Source organism: Leuciscus leuciscus (assembly GCF_965113295.1).
Source record: "Leuciscus leuciscus genome assembly, chromosome: 22".
Classification (NCBI taxonomy): Eukaryota; Metazoa; Chordata; class Actinopteri; order Cypriniformes; family Leuciscidae; genus Leuciscus; species Leuciscus leuciscus.
The window spans coordinates 5,405,720-5,418,682 of record NC_138746.1 but is presented as its reverse complement, the minus strand read 5'-3'; the positions used below and the strand labels follow the sequence as shown (position 1 = coordinate 5,418,682).

The window sequence follows — 12,963 nt, the reverse complement described above, 5'->3', positions numbered from 1 at the left end:
CAGGTCTCTCAGCATTGAGCCAGAGTATTGATCCAGAGGCTCTTGTTCTTGTGCTCTGATATAGAAAAGGTGAGAGGAAATCCTCTGGCCTGAAAAGAGCAGACAAATAAAATGTTATACAGTTTAGCCGGTGAGTAAGACAATTCCAAGAGCTTCTCTATAGCGTTTTCAGTACACATGTAAGTTCTGGAATCTCTGCATTTGGGTTCATTCAGAAAGACTTGAGGGACTCATTAGAGACCGGTTTGTTACACTAGAAGATATACAGGGGCAATGAATGTCGAAGAATGTTGAAAGGAAAGTTTTATTGATATTGTAGCAAGTTATTACTTTGATATGTGTGTGAGGGTGTGGGACAATCTATTCTTTGCAAAAGACTTCAAGTCAATGAACTGTCTCAGAAGCACATCCTAATGATTAATTTTTTAAATCTTTTTTCAGTAATGAAATGAAGTAAAGAAGTACCTATTCCCAAAGGATGTCAAAAGAACATGTATTTATGTATATATATAAGTATATATAAAAAATTTCAAATAGAAAAGTTATTTTAAAATGTAATTATATTTCACAATATTAATGATATTTTTGATCAAATAAATGCAGCCTTGTTGAGCAGGAGACAGACAGGTTGTACCTTCAAAGCGTCCTATAGAAAACCGCCCTTGAAAGTCATTGTATAATGTGCTCAGTGCTTGAGCCTTTACTTCATTTAGCATGTTTTCAGTGCAGTATCTGCCTGTACAGCGACACTCACTTTTGCTTGTATAGCTCTGTGTCCTTTTCTATCACTCAGTCTCTCTTTACTCTAGTTCGCTTGTTTTACAAGGTTGTCTGATCCGACGATTGAATCTGCTATGGTATCTTCAGCCCATCGTGACGCCCCACTGATATGCGATATTTGTTTTCTCCATCTTTTGTTTCTCTACTCTTGGAAGGGATCTGGCGAGGCAGCTCATTTTCATTTCAAACCGATTGCTGGGTGCTTAGAAGCTAACGTGATGCTGTGGTCGCTGTGTTCAAGTCTTCATAAGAAAAACAATTCTATGAATTTCTACAGATTGATCACTGGCACAGGAGGCACTATAACTTTAGAGGGAGGTGAGATGGTGTGTGTGTGAGAGAGTTCAGTTAGGTTTGGGTTTGAACAATAACTTTGTGTGCCACTGATTCTCATAGCCTACTATAAGTCAATGCCATTAAATACAAAATAATGTCTTCCAAATATTAATAGTTGTTCATGTAAGTTTCTTTTCCTAAGATTCTTTGACTTTACACATTATGGGCCCTATTGTAACGATCTGAATCGCAAGTATCAAGCGCAAAACGCAAGTAACTTTGTGGGCGGGTCTCGGGCGCTGTTGCTATTATACCGGCGGGATAAATGCCTCTTGCGCCCGGCGCAAATCTAAAAGGGGTTGGTCTGAAGTAGCTTCATTATTCATAGGTGTGGTTTGTGCGTACACTGTAAAAACTGTTACTTAGATTCAACTCAAAAAAATTAAGGCAACATTTTCCAACTACTTTTTGCAAGTTTAGTGAACTAACTGATATTTTGAGTAAGGACAACTTAATAATGTGCATTTCAATGTATGCAAAAATATTAAGTAGCATTTTCAGAAAAAGCCAATAAATTGAGTACAATCAATGTAAAACATATCAGCATATTATACACATTAGACTTAATTAAAATAGGTAACATTTAAATGAAAAAATACTAGTTAATGTCTTCTGATTTATTAATTTTGACCAATTTGCCCTTTGTTTTGGAACAGCTTCAAATAATTAGGTGCTACTATGTCAATTTCCAACATTTATTAAATCATTGCAGCTTATAAACTGCTGGTTAGTAAAACACATTTACAGTACAGTGTGTACATAATATTGAAACATTTTAACACTTACATTACAGTTTACAAGCATGATCATCCCCTCAACTTAAAAAGTACAGCTTAGCATAATACCTTTACAGCGTGTGTAAATATTTTTAAACATCTTTAGTTAAACATCTCACTGATCCCACTAACTGACCAGTTTTTAAAGTGCAGCTTCACAGCAGGGCTATTTTGTGTGTATAAAATATAAACTTTTTTCACACCAGAAAGTATGACCTGCAGCATAGTATAAAACATGACAAGGACAAACCATTATAACATCCTGAAAAATTCAATGTTATGTCCAATGTATAATGATGTTGAACAGACAAAGAAAACAGATGTTTACAAGTGCAGAGTGACAGTCTGTCATGTCTGAGTGCCTAGGCAAGGAGCTTGTTTTTCAGAGTCATGAACTTGGGGCTTGGTTTTGGGCACAGTGTGTCAAGTCCCATGAAAAGTCTTTGAAACACCTCAAATGTTTTTGAAACCTTGGATGGATACTCGAGATTAAGTGCATATGTCAACCCAAGCAGCATGCTTTGGCCAGATTTCCAAGATTGGTAAGGACTGGTATTCCCTCAATGATGATTCCTACTGCATCTGGCTCACGGCAGACATAGATGCTCATATCCTTCTTTTTCAGGTCCTCATGAACAGTGGTCTCTGCAGCCCCCTTTGAGATAAAAATGAAGTATTTAAGACAAACAATCTCATTTGTTGATGGAAAACAAATATGTGTTCAAAAAAATCCTCTTCATTGTAAAATCCAGGGTTTTGACACAAAATGCAGGTAAATGAAAGACTTACTTGTGGTGAATTAAGGGATTTAGCTTCTGGGTGGTATCTTGAGAGGCGAGAGTGGAAGGTACTCCAGGATTTAAAAGAACATGGGCAATCTATATGAATACAAGGCAAGGCATGGCCGTGTCCAAAGGTCCCCTGATGCAGTATACAATGCTTTAAAATATCACTCTTTCCTTGTACCACAGTGCTGCACAATTTACAGGGCCATCCCATCTGGGGAGAGAAAAAAAAAGTTAGTTAGCCTTTTGAATACAAGTGTGATGAAAGCCCTTTAAAAAATACACTTAAAATACAAGTGAAGATTATCCTGCTGAACAAAACAAGAATGATTAACTTTAGTTCCTCACAGAACTTATCTTAGAAAATAATCTGAAACCTCATGTAAAAACCCCACTGAATTTTTGTAATGATATCATCATACAGCACCTACAGGCATAACTAATTACAATATTGGGAGGAGGGATGTTAATACAAATAAATTAGTCAAAAAAAATATTTTCACTTAAACAAATGGTTTTAAAATGCATTAACAAAATATAAATATATCAAGAGGCAGGAGTTAGACATCTGCCAATAATTACAGAGCAATAGAAATATGAAATTTGGGTTATGAGTTAGGCCTATGCATAGAGTACATTGTGAGCGTACACATTTGTGAAAGATGAACTGCCGTATATTTGCCTTAACTATGCTTTACCATAATTAAACAGCTTTGGACTAATTGATAATCACTCAGCTAACGTTAAGTTAGCTGTGGCTTCGTGTGTGTCTGTAACTTACGTCCACTCCTAAACTATGTCGAAGCAACGACAATGTTTTTGAAGTTAGAAACACCTCTGAAACATTAAACTATCACACAAAGACAACATAACTTATACATTGCACACACATGTAGATTTATACAGTATGTGGCTCAAGTTAACGAGCTGTTTGAGATAGAGCCTATTTTTTACAGTCTATGGATAGAGCACATTCAAATTTGGCGGGTCGCAAAAGTTTGTAGGAAACAGAGCTAACGTAACGTTATGCTTTTGCAGATTGCACAACACAAACACGTTAATTAGGGTAAAATCAAACTTTTAACAATACAAAGAGTTACTTACATGGGGTACGTGAAGTATAAATTATCCGGCTCCGTGGAAAACCCTGGTCGAATAAACTCCTGGAACAGACGAGTGAACATTGTTCTTCCGTTGCTGCGGGTGGGCGGGTCGTGTCTTTTTACGTCTGGTATAAACTTTTAAAATGAGTTTTGTAAAATCAATTTATGGTGAAGTCCAATGAAATTAATTTTATTATAGAAAATATTAAGTTACGAAAATATTCACACTTTTTACTTATTGATAACTCAAAAAAACAAAGAAAGAAAAATAAATTAATTTATTGGAATAAATATAGTTTTTAAAATGAAGTCATATGGACGATAGCACTGAACGACTTTTTACAGTGTAACGTGAAATAAACCAATCAGAGCGACATCTCACATTCCCTTTAAGAGCAGGCGCGCTTGTTCTAAAGCGGATTCCTATTAAAACGGCGGATTTGCCAGGAGCGGTTCACAGCCGAGGAGACCGACGTTCTCGTCAGGGACGTTTGGGATGGAGAAACACACCCAAATTAACTTCGGTTAAACAGGTGTATGATAATTTGGGTAAATGTGTAAGCTAGATCACTTTTATAATAAACTGTATATCTATCTATCTATCTATCTATCTATCTATCTATCTATCTATCTATCTATCTATCGTAATAATGTATGATTTGCAAAAATGATAACTGCTTGAAAGTTATTTTATTCTCTCTGTGTAGATGAGAGAATAAAAGTGTATGCGCATTGTGCAAACGCTACATTGATTATGGCCCTTAAAATAGCATATGAATAACATGCGCAACGCGCCACTGACTTTAAACTGTTTTTTTTCGGTCATTGGCGGAATTGTTTTCTAAACCTGCAAAATAGCATGACATGAGGGAACGTTTGCACCGGAACACGCCTCCTCTTTGCACTGAACCGCCCCCGGGAGCGCAAGTGTATTTCTTAGTTAACCGACGTGCTTCTGTGGAGGGAAAAGCCCGCTTTGCGCGGGTGTAAAATAGGAATGATACATGCGTCGCTGTACAAACTCAATTGCGCTGGGTGCAAGATAGGGCCCAATATATTTCATAGTATTCATAAAAGATGGTTTTCAGTAAATAACTACTTACAGTAAATAACTGGAAAAAAAAGTTTTAAGTATTTTCCTCTAAAAAAGATCATATGGCTTTAGAATACCTGAAATATAATGCAATATGGACTATTTTTAAAGTATTTTGTCCTTTTTGGAGCTTGACAGATGTGATCACTATTGAAAACTGTTAGAAACATGTTTTATAGAGCCAGTTATGATACAACAGAAGTAGTTTTCTATTATCCAACTTCAACTCTGTTTTAAATATGGGAATTTGTTTCTTGAAGTTAGAATAGTAGTTTATTCAACATCTTATTTAACTGTTAACAAAAATACTTGATGTACTTGCAGAAGAAGGTTGATTTAACTTAAAATGTTTGTTTGCGTGAACAACCAGTATACTTAAAAAAATTAGTTGGCACAACTACAACTACTGAAGTTAAGAAAAGGCAAAAATGCTTTGCAGCTGGTTGCTTTATTTTTCAACTTTTAATTTTTTACAGTGCAGCAATATATAAAAAAAGTTATTATCGCACAGCTTTTTATATAAAGTTGGATATTGTCATTAATGATTGCAAAGGAAGAAACATAGCAGGATCTAATTGCAGTGTTTATTTAATAACAAACTCAAAAAGACTAAATACTCAGGATACTAGTAGATAACAACTAGTAAAAACAAGAACATTTACACGACACCGCTTTCAACTAAAAACTGAAAACTCTTTATGCGTATTGGCTGTTGATTTACAAGACAACGGTGTTTTGAAAAATGATTTTTTTTTTTTTTAACTATAACGTTATTATCTCAGTGTAAACGACAAAAGGGCGAAAGTGTGAAAATTGTGACGTCATGCTCATGTGTATTACGTGTTCAGATTGAACACTAGGCGTATAGTGTTTCTTTACAAAGTGACATCGCCAACTACTGGCCTGGCAGCAGAATGCAGTGTTTTTAGTTGTATCGTCACAAACTGTAATCCGCTAAATGCGACTTTAAGGCATTAAGATATTATAAATATTGGCATCATGATTTTCTGTAAAGCTGCTTTGAAAAGTGCTACAGGAAATAAATTTGACTCGACTCGAACACCTCCTGATGGTGTGGTGTCACCACAGGAGCAGCTAATGAGTGTTTTACTGATGAAGCCACAGGGGTAAACAGCTTCAAAGAGAGATGTCAGTCTCACCACTGTTCAAGATGCAGAGGAAGATGACCAGAAAAGTCCATGTCACATTCAGAGCAGAGCTCTCTAAGAATGTTTCGTAGCCTTTATCTATATATATATCTATATCTATTTTTTTATCTAATGCTGTACACATTATTTTTTATTATTATTATTCATAGCTGGCTTTATATTTAAGGACTTTTTTTTTGCATGGAATAATCATATTTGGGAATTTCTTTCCTCAAACCATCTCATAGTGTTTTATTCTTCAGCGGTGTCTCTCTAGCTTACAGAGAAGTGCGTGCAAAGGTGTTTATTAAATAAGATAAGACAGATGGATTTGGGCAAACAAGACACTGCTGAAGGCATGGCTGGGCTGAAACTCCTGTGTACATTGCTTTATTCAGCTACTTCATTGAGAGACATTGTGCTTTGTGACTTTGCTGAGGGATATTACATTCTATCCTTTCATATTAAAATTAAATAAGATGAAGACTGGGGCTAGTTGTCACAATCTCAGTAGAGATTGTTTGAGTCAAAATCTTAATCCAATATCATCTAATATCAGTTGGATAAACAAGTAAGGAGAACCATATTGAAACATTCAGGAAGGAATCAATCAACTGGGCGGGACTATTTTTATACATTTCAGGTTGAAGTCGTCACATGTTTTGTGTATGTTGTTATTGTATTTCTGTTAGGAAAAAATAGAATGGTGCTTTTATACGTTACCTTTGACTTGGCGTTAAATTACTGTTTTATAATTGTTTTACTGTTTACATTTGTTTGAAAAGTCCACTATAGTTTGTTTAATGGAAGGTTTTCAAATCACAACTTGCCCCATATAGTCCTGAAAGGTCAACATATATTAATCAACTGTATCCTTATTTTCCTAGCGTGTGACTTCACAGAAATTGACTGAAGGACAACGTGTGACGACTAGCCCCGGTCTCTCCACTAGAGCTAAAAAGGTCTGAAATTCTGAATACCTTTCTTTTAAAATCTCCTCAAAGGCGTGTGCTGTGTTCATTTCCCAGTGTTCTGTTGCGGTCTGAGGGAGTCGTGCTGAATGGAGACTTTGGTGAGTTGGAGTTGATCGGTGTAGAACTAATTAAAGGGCAGAATGGCTCACTCATTTCCAACCTCCACTCTCATGACACACTTGGTATTTAAGGAGCTTTACAGAAGAGATGAACACCGACCGTGGAATGTTCTGGAACAGCAGACCTGAAAACAATGACCGTATCAAACTGCCTCTTGATAAAAGTAAAGCTTCAAAGAATAGTTTACCCAAAATTGAATTATTTCACCACCATGTTGTTTAAAACCAGCATTTTACTGTGGAACACTGGGGTATTATACATTTATGGATGGGAAATTGGGAATCATCAGAACAATTCAGACATTATATCAACATCTGGATCATTGATTATAGTGTGATGCTTTATTATTTATATTTAGTATATTATTTAGTGCAATTCATAATGTTGATATAATTTATTAATTTGCATTGGGCTTTTTATTTTTGCTTGTTCTGAGTTTGGATTCTGGTCAAATAGAAATGACTGTATTTTAATAATAATAAATTTTCCATTTTCAACAGTAATATCTTCATTATTATTATATGTTTGGTATATTGTCTGATGATCTGATAGTAGGCTATATTTTATTATTCACTTTGTGTATATTCTTCTGTCTTCATGAAGAGTATGATAGCGTTGTGTGAGTAGGAGACTGAAATTTAGCTTCTAATTCATAGAAAGTTTTCTTGAGCTTTCATTGAGCTTTTTTAATATTGCGTATGTTTCATATTCTTAAACCAAACATATATTGTGTAATTTTTTCAAAACAATACCCAAAATATTTCAATCCCCGGTCTGTGTCAGTCTCTTGTGTCAGTCTCTTGTGGTGTTTTATTTAAACAGACTCTTTGATCCTCATGGGGTGGTTTGACATATTTGTAGCTTTTTGTCTTTATATTCACATCCCAACATGAGGCCATCTTATCAATCACATGAACAATGGCCGTCTCTCTCAAATGATCTTGAATGACAAATTGGAGCTGGAACTACACTGGTCAGAGAGTTATTTCCCAGTGCTGTCATAAGATCCCTGCACAAGAGACACAGAGAGGGAGAGAGTTAACAAAACTATTGAACTAGACATTGGGTCTCATTCACTACTTAAGAACTGCTTAAGAACATTTTCAGGAGCAAATCATGATTAATCAATAATCATGTATGTAATCTTTGAAAAAGCAGAAATGCAGAACGTTTTTTGTGATGGCTAGGTTTAGGGTTAGGCGATAGAATATACAATTTTTCAAAGGAGCTCAGACTGCAGGCGGGATGATACAGCAATCTAAATGTGCAGCAGTTCTGCGTTTACAGTTAAACAATTCCTTACCTATAAAGTGGCTTGTGCCCCTGTGGTTTTCTCTTTGCTCAACAGTTTTAAGGACCTTAGAACCGTAGAGAGAGGAAAAAGTGACCACAGCAGGAGAGCCTGCATATAAAAAGAGTGTTTCTGTCCTTCACCAGTTATATTTTTTTTCCTGAGGGAGAAAGCGTACTGAGTCACAGGGTCTGCAGAGACACACTCTGACTCCTCTGATGCCAAAACGAATCCATTAACACCTAAACGTCCCGTAACGGATCAAATATGGTTTATCTGCTGCTGTGCCAATGACATGAAAGAGCAACCGTGTGTTTGTGATTCGAAATGTGACAACAATTAATTAGCTAAACTGTAGACAACAGTTAAACTGTGAGAATCAAGTGAGAGCATTGTAATTAGAAATCTATCAGATATGTTTATATAAGGTGAGCATGTTCTGTCATTTAAGATGCATTTTTATCATATTTCCTCAATGCATCTTTTTATATATTTTTTGTTCACTGGCCACTTTGATTAAGACTGCAGATTGCATAGCGTGTTTCTTCCTCATGTAAACATGCATGTAGAAAATTTTTCCTTGGAAGCAGAGTTGCAGAGCTACTTATGTGTACATTTACTGCACAAACTCATAAATGTGTGTGTGCATCAATCGATGTTGATTTTTTTTTTTTTTAAGCCATAATGAAGACTCTGGGGAATCCCATGCCTGGCCTACCAAACTGACAGCCAGCGACCAGTGAATAAAGTTAGAGGTGAGAATACAGTTGTAAAGAAAAAAAAAAACTGTCTCTTAAGTCCTTGAGTCTTATAACGGAAGGATGGATATAATTGCATGCTCATGTGTATGTGTTCAAGACAGAAAGATAAGAAAGATGTGTATGTGTGTGTGTGTGTGTGTGTGTTTGTGTTTGCGTTTGCATGCTTCCAGGCATTTTACTGTGAAAGGGAGCCATTTTATTGGCAATCACACAAATCTGCCACTTGCTCAATATTTAATGAGCTGAACAAATGAAGCACAGAAAGAGATCTATGGAGTCTCTGTATCAGCAGTGCTGCCTAAAAGGTCAGACTTCACACCCAACATTCACATTACTGCCAAGTACCCCCCTCTTCTGCCATTTTTTTTTATTTTTTTATCTGTTTGTTTTTAGTGATATTACTAAAAACACCCCATTATAAGAAAATGAAGGGGTTGGTGCAATACTCATTTATTATTGCTGATTTGAATTCACTTTATGGTTTATCATGAACAATAGTGAGATATCTCAGTACTGAGTATGAGTCCTTTTGAGGGTTCTGGCCCAGTGACAAGCTGTTGTACACCTATAGATAAAAATAAATATATAAAACTTTTTTTTTCTTTCTGTAAAACATGACTTTGTAATAGTTTGTGTTGCATGCTATCTGTCCAGGTGTAAACACTTCTGTATCCTAGTAAACTATGAGCATGTCTGTGATCTCTCCCCTATACTTTGTCTCTTCCTTGACTTAGTATCTGATGGTACTATTGAGCTCAGAGCTGTGATTTGCATCTGAGCTTCTGTTCAGAAGTAAATGGGCCGTTTAGTTCAGTCTTCTCTGATGGTTCAAGGTGGCATTAGGCACAGATCGCTTCAATCAGTCACTGATTGGTTGTGGCACAGAGGTAAGAGTGACCTATGTTACCTCCTCTCAGCTTCACCCAGGCTGCATCTCAGTTTGCATAATTTTGCTTGGCGCTGGAAGAGTTAACTGCCGACAGGTGAGTCTTGATTGATCCCCCTGTCCAGGGTCCATTTATTTATTATTGCACCACCTGCCAACGGTGAAATAACTGAGAAAGTCAACCAGCCATGAAACAGTCCCAAACCCTTCTCTAGCTGTGACGTCAAAAGGTTTTAATTAAAAGTTCATTTTACACTTTTAAGAGCCCTTTTAAGAGCTGTGCGACCTTCAGAATTTAATTGAGAATACCTACATCTTGAATTTGGAAGAAGACAGGATACAGAATTGCAATTCATATTTGAATGTACAGTATAAAGAAGTGAATGGAAATGAACTGAATTCAAAGAGACACATTTTATTTTCAAGACAAGCTTTGGATGTTTGTTTTGGACAAAAGCTTTTTTGAAGAGGAGTTGATTTGGCCTTACATATAGAAATATAGAAAAACCTTTATAATATTGCAATAGATTTCTATTTCAATGAGAATGATTTGTGAAGGATCATGTGACACTGAAGACCGGAGTTGATGATGTTGAAAATTCAGCTTTGCATCACAGGAATAAACTACATTTGAAAATATATTCAAATAGAAAACCGTTATTATAAATTGTAATAATTGTATCTTATAATTTATTTCATAATCTTAATATTTTATATGAAATTTATATTTAATGTTATTTTAGATACTAAATTGATATCTTAAATGGTAGGGTCAATGTGTAAAATGAATGATTGAAATTATATTTCGCAAAATTACTGTCTTACTGTATTTTTGATCAAAAAGATTCAGCTTTGTTGGTCTTTTAAGGCAGGAAGAGTCTTCAGTGAAGGTAAAATATGTCATTGCATGAAAAGGGAATGAGAATGAGTCATTCACAAGGAAAACACCACTAATATGTAAAAGAACACTGCAGGGCAGGCAGAGCGTGTCTCCAGATCTACACAGGCAAATCCTCGAAAATCAATAGCACCACAGTGTGTATGTGTGTTTAGGGAGTTGGGCCATGAAGGATCATGCTGTCAAAATACTATATCCTCCTCTAAACAGCAGCTCCAATTCTCCAGGTGCCGTAATCCCTGCAGTCACCCAACTACAGCTAATTCACATCACTGACGCCCCTCGCTCACACTCCTCCTGCTTTTCTCTGACTCACGCCCCCCCGTCCCTTAGTCCTTTATCCACTCCATCACCTTCATCACTTTGTCTTCCTCCACTGCGTGTTTTTGCGGTGACTCTCTCGCCTTGAGGCTCAGGGATCTGGTATCGTTTCCTTATTCTGTCGGGATATTCTCATGAGACTGAACATATTTCCACGTTTTACCTCCTCTCTATCTGCACCATCTTATTTTCTTGCTCATTTCATTTTCTGTCTATTCGTCCTCATTCTTATTCTCATATTGTATATGTTCTCTCTCATTATTTCCTCTTTCTCTACGCCTCACCCAAATCTCTTGGCAGTCTCTGCAACTTGCAGTCCAGTCCATCTGTTTTCATTCATTAGGACAGATCTGCTTCTCTGGCTATCTGACACCTTTTCACGATGTACTGCACAATGTAATTAAGAAAGGCTGGGGAATCATGTCTGCAGAGCCCGACCAGACGCTTCTCAGCCCTTTGCTCCTCTCCTCTTCACCTCCTACTTGCCTTTCGCCTGCTTTCACAGATCTCTGCTGTGGGTGATTAGACGAATATTCAGCCAACAATGAAAATTCAGTCATTATTTACTTACCCTCATGTCGTGCTTGCCAAACCCTTGCGCTGTTGTTTTATCAGAACACAAAAGCAGAGATTTTGGAGAATATCCACCATAAAATATTTGTCAATCCACCATAAAAACCACCATAAAAGAAACCAATCCAATTTGTATTCTATTTTCCAAGTCCACTGAAGCCATATAATAGCATTGTGTGTAGAAAATACTTTAAATTAAATCTGTTAATCACAATAAATCTTCTCAGTTGCAGGTTTTATTTCAAATGTGAATTTGATGTGAATATTTGATTTCTACACTCCTAAAAATAAATGTTCTTTATTGGAATCGATATTTCCAAGAAGAGACTTTAACATCCATGGAACATTTCCATTGCACAAAAAGATCTTTATACATTCTTAAAAATAAAGTTCTTTATTGACATCTATGGAACCTTTAACATCCAGAATCTTTCCACTGCACAAAGTTTTTTATATATATTAAAATGTTCTACACAAAAAGAAAAAAATATTTGGGTAACCAAAGAGTGTAGCATGGACTTTTCAGTGAATAATGACTACATTTCTGTCACTCGTATGGCTTTAGAAGTCATTGAATACAACGTATAATGACAGAATATTCCTATAGGTGGACTATCCCTTTAAGGTGACTCTGTTCTGGCTCTATGCTCTAGTTGTTCTGCCAGACTCGAGGGTGGCACTTTTTATGATGGGCAGCAGATGGTCACAAAGGTTAAACTATCAGCAGCTGACATCAACAGTTGACATTGATTCAATCATCAGGTGCTAACCCAACAATGCAACATGTTCTACATTATTGTTCAAACGTTTGGGTTTGGTAAGAATTCTAAAAGTTTTTTAAAGAAGTCTCACCAAGGTTGCATTTATTTGATCAAAAATACAGTAAAACCAGTAATATTGTTAAAATAATGTTACAACCTAAAAAATGTTGTTGTTTTTTAAATATATTTCACATCATTACATCAATACATCATTACTCCAGTCTTCAGTGTCACATGATCCTTCAGAAATCATTATAATATGCGGATTAGCTGCTAAAGAAACATTTCTTATTATTAACAATGTTAATAATAAGAGTATTTTTGTGGATGCAGTTATGTTTTTTTTTTTTTTTTTTT

General features: G+C 36.0%; 1 long non-coding RNA gene across 1 annotated transcript; it reads right to left on the bottom strand.

The window, feature by feature from the left end:
• Nucleotides 1-1,934: 1,934 nt before the first annotated feature.
• On the bottom strand, nucleotides 1,935-3,849 carry LOC309485992. Its single transcript, XR_014201359.1, has 3 exons — nucleotides 3,782-3,849; nucleotides 2,682-2,891; nucleotides 1,935-2,547 (listed from the first exon to the last, which is right to left on the bottom strand). It is a non-coding gene; the product is annotated as an uncharacterized lncRNA (long non-coding RNA).
• Between the last annotated feature and the right edge of the window lie 9,114 nt (nucleotides 3,850-12,963).